Below are 14,275 nucleotides of genomic sequence, written 5' to 3'. Positions count from 1 at the left end.
GTATCTTAACTCCACATCTACCAAGTGCCGAGAGGGACCAAATCTATATAAATATAAATATAATTATTAATGTTATGTGTTTTTATTTTTATTTTACCTAATAAAAAATTACAATATCTCTACCAAATTGGGATCAAATGTTTACATAGGAATTAAGTTTACTTATGAATCTCAAATATAAATAATTTTTTTAATAAAAACTGGATAAAATATAATATTATAGTATTATATTTTACTTAAAAGAAATGTCGAGTATTAGTTGAGTTTGTTTACTTTTAAACTTCAAATATGAAGAAAAATTACAATAGAAAGTGGACCAATTGGGGGAAAATATTGGGTAAAATATAATATTATAGTATTACATTTTACATAATATTTCTCCCACCTTCTCCCCTAACCCCAAGTCACTTTCATAGTTAAGCTTATTCATTTCTAAATTTACAATCCTAGATCTATCATCTCTATTTCTATAACAAATTATTACACAAATTAAGAGAATATATTACATATATTATATGAAAATGATTATCAAAGAAGCCATTAGAATGAAGAAACAACTATTGTTATGTACTTTGTCAATCTTGTTTAACCTTACACTTATTAAAAACACCTTTCTCAATCACCCAATAGCCTCTGTAAAGCTTATATACATATATACACATTATATATTCATCCATTCAACGATAAAAATAAAAATATGCAAAAAGAATAGGGCCACCGAACATATCCATACAAATGCACTATGCCGAAGTGCGAACATATCCATAAAAATGTTTTACCTTTACAGGCTACATGGAATCAACGCCATCATTTTCTCCTGCTAATTATGTATCTGAATATAGCATCAAACTAAGATGGATCTAGACTAGTTTAATTTTTCCCTTAAATAGGTTATATTCCACATGAATTTCATGGGTCAATACCATGGGCTGATACTATGGATTCTTAATACCATGTATCATTTTTTTATTATTATTAATTTTTATAAGGTTATTTTTATTTTGTTATTTTATTTTATTTTCACTGAGTTAAAATGTTTACAATATATTTCCACACATTAAGTTACACTTCTCTACTATATTTTATTTTTATTTTTCCGAGTCAAAATGTTTACATTATCAAAGAAACCATTAGAATGAAGAAGCAACTATTGTTTTGTACTTTGTGCAATCCTCTTTAACCTTACACTTCTTAAAAACACCTTGAATCACCCAATAGCATCCAGAAAGATCTAAAGCTTCTACATATATATACACATTATGTATTCATCCATTCAACGATAGAAACAAAACATACAAAAAGACATAGGGCCACCAAACATATCCATACAAATTCCAAGTGTGAACATATCCATGAAAAAGTTTTACCTTTACAGGTACATGGATTCAACACCATCATTTTCTACAACTAATTATGTATGTAAGTATAACATCAAACTAGGGTAGATTTAGGCTAGTTTAATTTCCCCTTGAATAGGTTATATTCCACATGAATACCATGGGTCAATACTATGGATTCTTAAAACCATGGGTCATTTTTATTTTTTTATTAATAAATTTTATGTGGTTATTTTTCTTTTCACCGAGTTAAAATGTTTACATTATATTATGTTACATTAATTTACACATCTCTACAATATTTTATTTTTATTTTTGTCAAGTCGGAATGTTTACATTAATATTACACATCTCTAGCATCTTGTGTTGGAGTGCACCTCACAGCCCAATAAAAAATGAGAAATTTTATTAAAAAATAAAAAATATTATATTATATTTTAAAACAAAAATATTAAATTCAAAATCTAGAATCCACAAATGTTAAATTAACTATTTTACTTTAATTATTTCACCCTTTCTACAAACAAAATTCCACTCATCATTGCCATGGTACCAATTCTACTTAAATTTATATTTTATTTTAAACATAAAATTATATCCATTTTTAATTAGGGCTGACATTAACACTAAATTAAATTTGTTAAACATTTACTCTTGACATCTACCCTATATAATAACTATAACTATAACATAATTATATTTAATTATTATTTAAATATAACATCATATAACTATATGTTATAATTCTATATATAAAATATAACATAACATAATTTTATAATTATTTAATTCATAACATAAAATTATTTAGCATAACATAATTGGTTTATTTTATAATTAGGATAGTCACGCTAACAAAACATTCAACTTAATTATATATAATATTTAACTATATATAATTATATTTAACTATTATTTAAATATAATATCATATATATAATTATAACTTAATATTATTTAAATATAACATCACATAACTATATATTATACTTTTATATATAAAATATAACCTAACATATTTCTATAACTATTTAGTTCATAATATAAAGTTATTTAACCTAACATAACTGGTCTGTTTTATAATTTATAATTCATGTCTGTTTTTCTTATATTTATAATTTCATAAATGGTTTCAATGCTTAATTAAAAAATAACATACAAACAAATTTTACATGTTACAGCTGTAATTATTGAACAGTCAACTAAACTAAGAGTATATTTTGAAGCACAAATATGATAAGAGCCACTACTAAAATCTGCTTTCCCGGTCCTCGCATACTGAAAGGTCATGAGTTCAAAACTCATTAACTCCAGACACTACCTGGAAGAGCCTGAGCCTGAGCCTAAGCCTGGTATGCTTCAGGCAAAGTCATGTGAAGATCCAAGATCCAACCTTCGATGGGAAAGATAAAAACCTTGACTATTTTGTAAGCATCAAGATATTGATCATTAAGATGATGCCCCTGGTAGCCAAAGGAATCAAGAAGAGCGCGACAACAACGCGGAGGAGGTGGCGTCTTCCTAGCCGTCCTCTTCTTCTATGGGACCTCCACTGGTGGTTACGACGCCCCCTCCTTCATAGTCGTCGTCTTCTTCTATGGGACCTCTATCGGTGGTTACGCCGCCGCGTCCTTCTATGTGACCACCGGTGTCTTCATAGCCGCCTTCTTCTTCTTCTATGTGACCAACAGTGGTTTCGCTCACTGGACTTTCCCTCGCCGGCGGAGTAGAAATACTGGTACCAAAATTGGGGGGGTCAGGGATATTTTCATCACTTTCTCGACTAGTTTCTTTAGAATTGCCGGGTTCCTCTTTCTCGACTATGTAATTCAGGAAGCTTTTCAAGCGGCTTGAGATTAAACGTTTTGTGGAGGAGAAGTGCTGTTGCTCCTGTGGAAGGCGATGGCGAACATATGTGTAAATGTGATGGCCCAAATATATGAGCAAACCCATCGCTGAAGCGGAGCCCGTAATGACGAAGAGGCCCCAGAAGCTCTTCATGCTTAGCCTATTCGAATTTTCTGTAGGCCCTCCGTTGCTGCAGTCCGTCTGGTTGTTGAAATATTTCGCCCGAAGTTGCTGATTTTCCGGGCCCTCTGCAACCTCCAGCACCGACGTTGACATGTCCGATACGAGCGGAGATCCCTTCGGAAATGCCTGTTTATAGATAAAATCAAGTCACAGTATATTTCGAACACCAAAAACGAGTGCAATTTTACTAGTCTTAACCCTAATAGCAATAAATAGAATGAATGTGATGGAAACATACGAAGCCTAAGCCCCCGGTTCTATATGTCTCGCCAACTATTGTGAAGCCGCTTTGGTTTGACAGGAAAACGCAAATATAAGGGAGTTCGTCAAATATGGCAGCCACTGATCCGTTTGACAGTGCGTTTGCATATTCTTGTGGTGATGAGTATCACTGGAGTTTGTTGCGATCTATCCCCAGGTGCTCTACCAAGTATTCACCTACAAAAGATCCGGCCTGGTAACCCACGGGGTGTCCGCTGGATTTCAGAGTCTCCACGTCTTGAATGGTGGGTTGCATTTGTTGGGCTGTTAATATTGCAGTGAGGTTTGCTGTGTAGCTAGATTGCAGTATCAGAACCACGAAAAGCCAGATTATTATGACTCCTCGAGCCAAACTACTCACAACTTTCTCTCCTGTATAATACGAACCATTTGCAATTCTTTGAATCATTAATTAATAAAACGATTACAATTTTACAGAGCTGTGATTGAGAATTATCTACGCAGATATTGAAATTATAATGAAAATTTTGGTGTAAGGCATTTCCTTAACTTTGGAGGAGAAGAAAGAGAAAATTATTCCTATGAAATGTCAAAAATTGAAGGTAAAGAACACACTTACTCTGAGAGAAAAAGAGCGTGGAAAATGAGAACCTGCAAACATTAGTTAACACCAAAGATATCAACATAGTCTTTTTACATTTAATTTGAAAAAAACATAAATGAAAATGCATTAACCATGGAAATAAATTGGAAAGAGATGATTACCATAGAAAGGTTGTAACTTGTTCTTTGGGCTTTCCTCTGAAAGTATCGTTGACCTTATGTTCAAGCAGCCAAACAACTAATCCTGTAAACACGAAGAATGCTCCGGTTGTACCCCACATGGCTCCTGTAAAAGGACGGAGAAATGTCCAAGCATTGGTCGGATTGGCTGCCTTTATTGGCACTACCATCACCAGCCCTGACTCAAAATAGGGCTGAGTGAAATCCACATATATGCTGCGGTTTGCAAGGATGGTAAAATCCCCCACAGCTGCATCGAACTCCTGATCAGGACATTAAAGAAAAAACTCCAAATTAGACTGGTTGAAAAAAAGAGACACTTATATACCTGGAACTGGATAATGGAGAAAGAGAGGAAGAAATTTTTTAACAGCTGACCTTTGATAAGGAGACTTGCTGGATTAGGTCATCATAGTAACCCGGCAATTCTGACCCATTCTGATTGTAAGGAATGAAATAGGGCGTAACATTATATGAAAGGTTTTTGAGAACGGCTCTAAATGTTTCAATTACAAAACCGGGCTTATCCTGAGAGACTACTAGCCCGCCGGTTGCATTTTTCTCGACACGGACAAACTCTTGGAATCCGTCTTTAATTGGGACCGCAATTCTCAACGGCTTGGTAGGCGTTGCCCAGCCGCGGGGTGGGTCTGTGGATCCTCCTGGCCAAGTAACATTTTCAAGCTCACTCATTGCCCCTGAGGAATCAGAAGTCCCATTTGATCTCCAGCAGCCAATTGGGCGGTAGCGGACTTTGTCTTTGCCCAAGACATTGAGTATTTCATATGTGGCACCTGTAACCTCCCCTTCACTTATTTTCAATTGCCCACTTAAACCTTTGAAATTGGTGTTCCTAAGTAGGTGTAGCAATCGTTCCCCTTGTTTGAGAACTGGAAGATTCGACAGATGTGAATTGAACGACTCGTTTGGGTTAATTGGGGATTGAGAGAAATTAAATTCGGCATTACCAAAACGTTTGATAGCCTGAGCGATCATCCAAACGGCATCGTAGGCATAGTAACCGTATATGTTGAGCTTTGCCGGCTTTCCTTTAGTGGTATTCTCGGCTATGAACCGTTGCTTCCACCTACTATCAAAATTATGCAACTGTGTAGAGTTTAGAATATAACTTCTGGTTCCCAGAACGCCTTCCATGGACGCGATGCTTGATTCGTTCATGACGTCGAGAACAGCGCTCAACCCGTCTGTAATAATCCATGCATATTCACTGCTCATCATCCCCATGTTCTGAGCTTCTGAGAAGAAAACAGCGCCCAGGTCTGAAGTCATGTGAACAACGAAAACTCTCGTCTGCATGTCCTTCAGCTCGGAAAGCATCGTTCTCGTAGCGCTTCTATTTGCATTCGCTGGAATGGCCGATCTGTAAGCGATTTCACAGCCCATGTTACTGAGAGAATTGGTCAAGAAGGGCAGCATGCCGGTGCCGTAATCGTTGTCGGCGTAGACGGCCACGACTTTTCTCCAGCCGTAGGACTCGACCAGCGCTGCAATAGCGTCGGCCTGAACAGCGTCGCTATGAGGCAAGCGGATGAAATATGGGGACCGGCGGGCAGAGAGCAGGGGATCCGTTACAGAGAATGAAATCATTGGCACCTTTGAAGCAGTACACAGATCTATCACGAACCCGGCTTCTTGCGATGTTTGTGGTCCTATTAGCGAGTTTGTGGTCTTATTATCGCTACTACTTCATGATTTTTCAATAGATCCACAGCTGTAGAAAAGCCGCAGTTTGTTTAATGCTGTTAGAACTATTTTACTCATTCAGATTTCTTGAAACCTTAATCTAATAGATTTGAACCCGGGAAATCTTAATCTCTCCTCTCACATATTTTGTCCCGGCTGTATAAAATTTGGGACAAACAACTTCTTCTTTTTTAAATAATAAAATGTTTTTATGTAAATTCAAAGGACATGGATATATAAAAGCTATGAAAATAAAATCCCATAATAATTTATACATTTTGATTTATCTATTCAATACAGTTGAATCGTGAATAGAAAATTAAAGCCATCAAAGTCAATTCTAATTTTAAACTGTGATTATTGGATTTAATAAATACCAGCAAAGGCGGCCATGACTGCGTTTTGTCCATCAGAATCTGAAAAGCGAAACTGGAGCCCTAAGCGACTGGAGTTGGGGAGCTTATTCTCCTTATTTACGTCTTCTGCAGCTAATTCAAAGGCCGTTCTTGCCACTAATCCGTACCAATCATTGTCTAGTATGACGCCTATATTAATGTTGGAATATTAATTCCAACTGCTGTGCAGCAGCAGCAGCTATTTTACTTTATTCATTTGTCTTTATCCAGCGCCCCACATTTTTCCCCCGATCTGTTAAATCACCGCTATTACCATCTTTTCACTCTTTAATTAATTTTTGTGTTGCCTGAATGAAGAAGATCAGATCCAGCGCCACATCGTTACTTTTCAGCAAGCGTATTAATGAGCAGACGGCTGAAAGAGATAAGAACCAGCCTCGAGCCATAACAGCATTTATCAGTCTTGGGTTTCAGCACAACTGACTCAAGAAATACAGCAAGAAATCAAATCTGTTAATTATGAACAACAGATATTTCATCAGCAAGTTAAGGCGGTGAAGAACCTTTCCCGCACTATAAATAGAAACAGAAACAGAAGTAGAAATATATGAGAGATAGAGAGCGGATGAGAGCACGCAGCAGCGTGAAGAAAAATATTTCCAGAACAGTGAAATGCACAGAAGTGCAGTTTTGTAAGTTTTTTTTGTATTGCACAGCAATGCTGAAATTTTCTGAGATAAATGTTTTCTGGAACTGAAGTGTTCCTGTTGTAATCTGTTAGGAAGATCCCTCTACGTGAGCAAGACTTAGTTTTATGTGTTGGTTTACTTTCATAAATAGAAATTTCTTTCTGTGCGTTTCTGTTTCACCAAAAGTTATTTCGTCAAAATTTTTAGTTGCTGAAACAGCTCGTAACTCAAAAAATACTTGACGTCAAAATTTCCTGTTGCTGAAACACCACGAACAGCAACTGAAAATTTTTTACGTTGCTGAAACACCGTTGCTGAAACACCTGTTTCAGCAACTGAGAAAAAAAAATTGTGTTGCTGAAACACCGTTTCCAGCAAACGAATTTTTCTGTTTTTCTGAGTTAAAAACAAAGTATTTTCCTGTGTCAAAACCAGAATGTTATTTTGATCAGTTTGTGATCCTGAGGCAAAGTGGAGTATTATTTTATGCTCGGTTTTTGTGTTTTTGAATTATCAGAAAACAGAGTATTACTCTCTGTCCATATTTCTGTTGTTTCGGAATTTATCAGAAAATTCTGAACAGTGGAAACAGAGGATTTTTCCACTGTATTTTGTTTGGAATAACCAGAAATTCCCGACATGGTATCAGAGCTTGTCCAGGCTCTTTGAAGACATCAAAGTAGCTGAAAGAAAATTTGTTCCTGCAGCAAATTATTCAGCAGAGTGAAAACGCTGTCAAGGTATTTTTCAGATTAGTTTTTTGTGTAGCTGCTGAAGACAATTAAGTGTTTTTTTTATAGTCAAGTATTGAAAGAATGGCCAGCACCAGCGTGGGTATGTTTAATACCCAACTCCCACAGTTCAATGGGAAAAATTATGACTACTGGGCAATAACCATGAGAGCCGTGTTTGTCTCACATGATTTATGGGAACTTGTTGAATATGGATTTGAAGAACCAGCAAATGAAGAAGAGTTTATTAGATTAACTCAGGCAGAGAAAGAGCTGTTGAAGAGCAATAAGAAGAAGGACTCAAAAGCCCTTGTATTCTTATATCAAGCAGTGCATGAGAGCGCGTTTCCGAGGATAGCAGCAGCCAAGACATCCAGAGAAGCATGACAAACTCTCAAGACAACCTATCAAGGCATGGAGAAAGTGAAGACAGCAAAACTACAGTTGCTGAGGAAAGATTTTGAGAACCTGCGTATGAAGGAGTCAGACAATATTGACTCATTCTTCACACAAGCGATTGGTTTGGTCACACAGATAAGGTCTCATGGAGAAACTCTTGAAGAAAGGAGGATTGTAGAGAAACTATTGAGGTGCCTACCCTCAAGGTTTGATGTGATTGTCACCACCATAGAAGAGACAAAGGATCTCTCAAAATTTTCAGTTGATGAACTTCATGCATCACTAATAACTCATGAGCAGAGGTTGAGTAGAAATGAAAACTCATCTCTAGAGCAAGCCTTCAAGACCCAGATGTCATTTGGAAGAGGAAGAAGTCAAGGCAGAGGAAACAAGAGAGGAAGAGGCAGAAGCCAATACAGAGGCTGAAGAAACAGTCCAGCAAACGTTCAAGGAAGAGGCAGCAATCCAAATCAGAACCAAGGCCATGGCAGCAGCCAGCAAAGTGGACAACATCATGCTCAAGGACAAAGGTATGAAAAATCCAATGTCCAATGTTATTATTGTAAAAAATATGGGCACTATGCAAATGAATGTAGGAAAAAGCAGCATGATATTAGTAATAGATCTAGTGCAAACATCACTAGAGAAAATATCAGTCAAGATAATGTGTTGTTAGTTTGTAATATGGCTAAAACAAACAGTGAGGATATATGGTTTCTAGATTCTGGTTGCAGCAACCATATGACAGGAAACATAGCCTTGTTTTCTGCTTTAGATCAGAGTGTGCAGTCACAAGTCACACTTGGGACTGATAGTAAAATTTCTGTTATGGGAAAAGGAGAAGTTAAGATATTTACAAAGAAAGGTGAAAAGAAAACCATAGCAGATGTCTATTATGTTCCTGGAATGAAGTGTAATCTCTTGAGTATTGGACAGCTTATTCAGAAGGGTTACAATGTTTTCTTTGAGAATGATGTATGCACCATCATGGACAGATTACCCAGCAAACGTTGTATTGCTGAAGTGAAGATGACAAGGAACAGGATGTTCCCTCTCAGAATAAGGGCAGATCTGAAAAATAAAGAAGTAGTTGCAGCAGTGACACAAGAGGCTCTCCAAAGCGTACCAAAGGATGAAAATTGGTTGTGGCATTTGAGGTTTGGACATCTTAACTTTGGAGGTCTTAATTTGTTGAGTAGAAAAGGAATGGTAAGAGGATTACCACTGATAGAAAAACCAGACAGCCTTTGTGAAGGTTGCATATTGGGAAAACAACACAGAGAAAGTTTTCCAACTGGGAAAAGCATAAGGGCAAAAGCACCCTTAGAAATTATCCACTCAGATTTATGTGGACCGATGCAAGCTCCATCACTTGCAGGTAGCCAATATTTTCTAACATTTATTGATGACTTTACTAGAAAGACTTGGGTTTATTTTCTAAAGAATAAGAGTGAAGTGTTTGAAAAATTTCAAAATTTCAAAGCACTTGTAGAAAATCAAAGTGGGCTGCGTATCAAGGTTTTGAGAACTGACAGAGGAGGTGAGTATATTTCCAAAGAATTTTTACGTTTTTGCAGGGAAAATGGAATTCATAAGCAATTTACAGCAAGGTACACCCCGCAGCAAAATGGAGTTGCTGAAAGGAAAAACAGAACAATCATGGATATGGCGAGGAGCATGTTGAAGGCAAAGCATTTGCCAAATGATTATTGGGCTGAAGCTGTACACTGTGCAGTATATATTTTGAATAGATGTCCTACAAAAGCAGTGATGAACAAAGTGCCAGAAGAAGCATGGAGTGGGAGAAAGCAAGGAGTCACCCACATGAAAGTTTTTGGTTGTGTGGCTTATGTACACATTCCAGATCAGCTAAGGAAGAAATTGGACAGCAAAGGGGAGAAATGTATTTTCATTGGATACAGTGAAGAATCCAAAGCTTACAAGTTGTATATCCCATCCACCAAGAAGTTTTTTGTGAGCAGAGATGTTCAATTTATTGAAGAAGAAGCTTGGGATGGAAGCATAGAGAAAACAGTTAATGTTAAAAACTGTTTGTCTCATGATGATGATGATGAAGAGTTGGCTGAAACACATCCCCAAACAACAGCACCAACAACAGAACAGCAAGAGACACCCTTGAGGAGAAATGAGAATGCTTCTCCAAGCACACCACAAGGAGGAAATTCAAGTGCATCTACAAGCACTTGCACACCGAATGAAAGAGGTAAGAAATTCAGAAGTTTAAGTGATATTTATGATGAAGGAATGAATTCTCTGTTTGCTTTGTATTGTAATGTTGATGACCCTATTCATTTCGAAGATGCAATTAAAGATAAGAAATGGATAGAAGCTATGGATGAGGAGATGAATGCCATAGAAAGAAATAAGACATGGGATTTAGTTGATCTACCAAAAGGTAAAGAAGTCATTGGAGTTAAATGGGTCTACAAGACCAAGAGTAATGCTGAAGGCAAGATAGAAAGGCATAAGGCAAGACTTGTTGTCAAGGGATACAAGCAGCAATATGGGAGAGATTATGAGGAGACTTTTGCACCGGTTGCAAGAATGGAAACAGTAAGCGCAGTGTTGTCCATAGCAGCACAAAACAAATGGAAAGTTTACCAAATGGACGTGAAGTCAGCATTCTTGAATGGAGTATTAATGGAAGAGGTTTACATCGAGCAACCTCTAGGCTATGAGAAGAAAGGCCAAGAGCACAGAGTCTGCAGATTGAAGAAAGCTCTTTATGGGCTGAAGCAAGCACCAAGAGCGTGGTACAGTGGGATAGATTCCTATCTACTGGAGAATGGATTTGAGAAGTGTGAGGGAGAACCCACTGTTTACATCAAAGAAAAAGACTGTAAAATTTTAATTGTTGTGTTATATGTTGATGATGTGATTTTTACAGGTAATGATGACTACCTCATTGAAAATTTCAAATCAGTCATGAAAGAAGAATTTGAGATGACTGACATGGGTTTGCTGAGATACTTCTTAGGAATAGAAGTAGATCAAAATGAAAATGGAATTTTTATTTCACAGGCAAAATATGTAAATGAAGTGTTGAGCAGATTTAACATGCAGGACAACAAGGCAGCAATCACTCCCACAGTGATGGGATTAAAACTCAGCAAAGAGGACAGCAGCAAAGATTTTGACCCTAGTGTGTACAAGAGCATAGTTGGCAGCCTCATGTATTTGACTGCAACTAGGCCAGACATAATGTATGCTGTTAGTTTAATTTCCAGATTCATGGAGAAGCCAAAAGAAACACATTGGCAGGCAGCAAAGAGAATTCTGATGTATGTTAAAGGTACAAAAAGGTATGGCATATTTTATACTGTTTCAGAATGTTCAGATTTAGTTGGATACACAGATAGTGATTGGGCTGGAAGTGTAGATGACCGGAAAAGCACATCTGGTTACATTTTTCACATAGGTTCAGGAGCCATTTCATGGGCTTCAAAGAAACAGCCAATTGTGGCATTGTCTACAGCAGAAGCAGAGTATGTGGCAGCTACAGCAGCAGCATGTCAAGCGGTTTGGATGAGGAGAATGTTGAGAAGTCTATGCCAGGAGCAAGCAACAGCAACAGTGATTTTTTGTGACAATAGCTCAGCTATTGCATTATCTAAGAACTCTGTATTCCACAAGAGAACAAAACACATAGACACAAAGTTTCATTACATCAGAGAATTGGTGAACAATGGAGAAATCATTTTACAACATTGCAGGACTCAGGAACAAGTTGCAGATATTCTAACAAAGCCATTGGATCAGAAAAGTTTTGAGTTTTTAAGGAAACTTCTGGGTATGACTGATAACCCAGCAGTTGAAATTAAAAGGGGAGTGTTGGAATATTAATTCCAACTGCTGTGCAGCAGCAGCAGCTATTTTACTTTATTCATTTGTCTTTATCCCGCGCCGCACATTTTTCCCCCGATCTGTTAAATCACCGCTATTACCATCTTTTTACTCTTTAATTAATTTTTGTATTGCCTGAATGAAGAAGATCAGATCCAGCGCCACACCGTTACTTTTCAGCAAGCGTATTAATGAGCAGACGGCTGAAAGAGATAAGAACCAGCCTCGAGCCGTAACAGCATTTATCAGTCTTGGGTTTCAGCACAACCGACTCAAGAAATACAGTAAGAAATCAAATCTGTTAATTATGAACAACAGATATTTCATTAGCAAGTTAAGGCGGTGAAGAACCTTTCCCGCACTATAAATAGAAACAGAAACAGAAGTAGAAATATATGAGAGATAGAGAGCGGATGAGAGCACGCAGCAGCGTGAAGAAAAATATTTCTAGAACAGTGAAATGCATAGAAGTGCAGTTTTGTAAGTTTTTTTTGTATTGCACAGCAGTGCTGAAATTTTCTGAGATAAATGTTTTCTGGAACTGAAGTGTTCCTGTTGTAATCTGTTAGGAAGATCCCTCTACGTGAGGAAGACTTAGTTTTATGTGTTGGTTTACTTTCATAAATAGAAATTTCTTTCTGTGCGTTTCTGTTTCACCAAAAGTTATTTCGTCAAAATTTTTAGTTGCTGAAACAGCTTGTAACTCAAAAAATACTTGACGTCAAAATTTCCTGTTGCTGAAACACCACGAACAGCAACTGAAAATTTTTTACGTCGCTGAAACACCGTTGCTGAAACACCTGTTTCAGCAACTGAGAAAAAAAAACTGTGTTGCTGAAACACCGTTTCCAGCAAACGAATTTTTCTGTTTTTCTGAGTTAAAAACAGAGTATTTTCCTGTGTCAAAACCAGAATGTTATTTTGATTAGTTTGTGATCCTGAGGCAAAGTGGAGTATTATTTTATGCTCGGTTTTTGTGTTTTTGAATTATCAGAAAACAGAGTATTACTCTCTGTCCATATTTCTGTTGTTTCGGAATTTATCAGAAAATTCTGAACAGTGGAAACAGAGGATTTTTCCACTGTATTTTGTTTGGAATAACCAGAAATTCCTGACAATTAATTGCCCTCCTCCCATCTTCTGCTGCTACAGCATTCCTTGCATCCTCTCCATAGAAATTCACCAAACAAAGTAGAAGACAGACGAAGAACTTCAGAATGGAAACCGCCATGATCGTTGCCGTGTGCAGCCACAACCGGAGCCAAAGATTTCGATAAATAGATCCCTGCAACTCTATTTTGTCAACAGAAGGCGGAAAGAAACCCGCTATTTTGTCTGGACTGACTTGCGAGGATTATCAGGTATGGTGTGGCAAGATTTGAGCGGTTGTGATTGTTTATTGAAGAATATATTGGTATGGTTGAACCTGAACAATTCAACATTGAACAACTTAACTTTTCCTTACTATCAGCTTCCTCGCAATGCCGTACTCATTGACCCAACAAAACGCGGAGCCAGAATTCATTGTTGATGTTGACTTGAGAGATGCATTCTTATTTCGACTCACGTAGAACCAGACAATCAAATATGTGTTTCCTGGACGTTCTAGAATGAAACAAAACCTATAAGATTCCATGGACTTTCTTTAGCTGGTTAGATGCAACTACAAGTTGCAATCGAGATAACTTTGAAAAGAGAACAAATAAATTACAATAAAATTTTACTGTAATTCAACGCCAGAAATGCTAGCTAGCACCTCGTTGGAGCATCTCAAAGTACTCAACTATAGATCTCTGCCTCTGCAATTTCATTCCGTCGTAGAATTTGGCAATGAATAACTCCACATCCGTATCTACTTTCTCCGCATCCGTAGAACCGGAGCTATTTTATGCATTAGTTTAGAATATTCATTATAGTTTACATAACTTAAATTAAAAATTGAGATTTATTTATAAAATCATTATACTGGTTTCTTTTCTATTTATTTCATTCGTCAGAGTGTATATAAATTAAATAAAAAACATTGTTACATATTTTTTATATATCTTTAATTTATATATTAATTAATTTATTAATAATAATAAGAGATACGGGTTTTTAGTAATATGAAATATATTATTTATTTAATAATAATAAAATAAGCATAGTTTAGTTAGTTA

At 36.7% G+C, this 14,275-nt stretch overlaps 1 pseudogene; it reads right to left on the bottom strand.

Annotated features, from left to right (window-relative positions):
* Positions 1-2,858: 2,858 nt before the first annotated feature.
* Positions 2,859-13,347, bottom strand: LOC149138067 (glutamate receptor 2.7-like; annotated as a pseudogene).
* Between the last annotated feature and the right edge of the window lie 928 nt (positions 13,348-14,275).

Source organism: Pinus tabuliformis, chromosome X (genome assembly GCF_031772625.1).
Source record: "Pinus tabuliformis cultivar Carrire ecotype Pingquan chromosome X, CPIR1, whole genome shotgun sequence".
NCBI classification, from domain to species: domain Eukaryota; kingdom Viridiplantae; phylum Streptophyta; class Pinopsida; order Pinales; family Pinaceae; genus Pinus; species Pinus tabuliformis.
The sequence above is the reverse complement of the archived record's forward strand: the minus strand, read 5'-3'. Positions and strand labels throughout refer to the sequence as shown.